The sequence below is a fragment of the Solanum stenotomum genome, unplaced genomic scaffold (assembly GCF_019186545.1).
Source record: "Solanum stenotomum isolate F172 unplaced genomic scaffold, ASM1918654v1 scaffold18272, whole genome shotgun sequence".
NCBI classification, from domain to species: domain Eukaryota; kingdom Viridiplantae; phylum Streptophyta; class Magnoliopsida; order Solanales; family Solanaceae; genus Solanum; species Solanum stenotomum.
The window spans coordinates 101707-104111 of NW_026024957.1; positions in this window are offsets into that span (position 1 = coordinate 101707).

Genomic DNA, 2405 nt, shown 5'->3' on the forward strand with positions numbered 1-2405 from the left:
AAATAAAAAAAAATGTATGGTACATCATATATTTTTATTTTTATATTTTTTTTTTTAACAAGAAACATCATCGGTTCCGTTTTCCTAAGCATTCATAAATTCTCAAAAATAATCACAACATGCATCACAGATTGATGTTACATAATAATAATATGCGATTCAAAGAACTTCATATTATTGGAATTGAGTTTTCATACAAGTATTCTATTTAAATCATGTGAGAATTTAGAGTTACCTCGCTGCGAAAATTGATACCACAAAAAAACAACTGCTACTATCTACTAATTTCCAAAGTTAATAGCTAATATTAACTTTAAAGAGCCACGAATCCTAAACCTTGAATGAAACCTTGAACGCTGACTTAATTTTCAAAATAAAACTCACTTTTTGTTATCTTTTTTTTTCTCTCTGTGTTTCTGTGTATCTCTGTATATGTCTTAGTTTTTTTCTTTACTGAGCGTGTGTTTTTATAATAGTTTTGGGTGTGCGTCTGGTGCTAATTAAAAAGAACATGATGGAGTGGGAATAAGATTTAATTTAAATTTTAGTTGAGAATTTTAGGGTTGAGATACAGGAAGAAAAATAGTAATATGATATTTAACAAACAAATAATAAAAAAAGAAAAAAAGAAAGAAAGAAAGTACGAAGAGAAAAGAAAGAAACAACAAAAAAAATAATAAAAAAAGAAACATGTAAAAAAAAAAGTGAGAAGAGATCGTGCAGAAAAATAAATAAATAAATAGAATAAAAAATAAAATAAACTTAATGGGAGGAGGATTTTTAGGAAATAAGTTAAGGAAGTTGGGGGTAATTAGGATAAAGGTAAGGTAATTTGAAATTTTTAGGACTCTTTTTTTTTTTTAATCTATTTTTTCATAATATGTACGATTATTATTATTTTTTTAGACTAGTTAGAAGTTGAAAGATTAAAACAAATACATTAAATTCACAAGCTTTCTTTATTAAACTTTAATCATAAAGTGAGCTTATAATTTGTTGTAATTTTCAGTTTATTTATTTTTTCATTTATTTTAAATATAACCCTACTGAAATAATAATATTTAAGTATTAAAATTGGGTGTAAAATCTTTATGTTTTGGTCAAAAATTAGGTGTTCACACTAGTTATCAGTAGCAGAGCTACATATATTGAAGGGGCTTGAAGCCCCTTCTTCGAGCAATTAACTACTGGAATTGGGTAAAAACAATTGTTTTTGGGCATATAGATATAAATTTTTGCACTCCTTTGACGTTAGGTAGTGTAGTCATAAAAGGTGGTTCAAATTGATAATTTTCAGGTTCAAATCTCAGGTATTACATGCTTGCATTGTTTTAAATCCCCTTGATGTTGTTTGTTACTGCACACGTGGTTATAAACGGACAACTTCATAATTTTAAATTTACCAATGTTTTCTAAATTTAGTAGTAATAAGAATTTGAAGTGAATACAACCTTTAACTTCTCAGCTTAGAAAGCAGGATTGATGATTTTTCGGTGTTTGGTCCATTTATTTTTTTCAAGCTGCGCAAGACCTATAGCCAATAACTTGGAAAATGGATTGCGATGAGTTTCCTTTTGGTACACATAATTCTTCATGAAAATCTCCTTTACATGTTCAGGATCTGTGATCAACACTATTGGATATGGGCCATGCCACACAAAAGAACTTTTACTGGAGAGAAATCTATTTTCGATTAGAAAAAAAAAGGCATAATACATATACACTCCAACTTAAGTCCAATCATTATTTGGCTGTGCATCCAGTTAAATATTAACTCAAGGTCCCTAATAAAATTCAAAAATTTCAAATCTTGGATCTGCTTCTACTTGAGAGTTTTCGACCCCTTTCAACTCATGGATGGAGCTAGGGTACCAAAAATTGATTCAACTGAATCCTCTTTATAAAAAAATTACACTAGATATATACAAGAATAGAAAAAAAATATTGTTTTAAAGAAGAATAAAAGAAACATACCATTTTTGTTAATGGAGTCAAGGAAAAACGGGATGAGCCTTTGAGCTATATCATCAGAGAAATTGATGGGCTTAGATCTAACTTCATTGAGTTTTTTTGTGAGTTCGTTCAAATCGCCATAGAATAATTTGTATGGATTTCCCTTAAGACCACTCTTTCTCAAGTATTTCCCAATTCAACACTTTCCATGTATTTACCAACAAAACTGCTTCACAAATTGCTTCTATAATTCTGTTGTAAGAAATCTCCATGAAATTAATAAGAGTCTTCTTTCTAGCTACTGTCTTTTACATAGAAAAAAGAGGGAGAAGTAAGCTAATTTATATCTTCTTAATAACATTAATTGTTGGATACAACTCCTCTCCATTTTCGCCAATCAATTTCTTGGATTGATTTGTTGATAAAAAAAATAATATCTAACCCTGATTGTA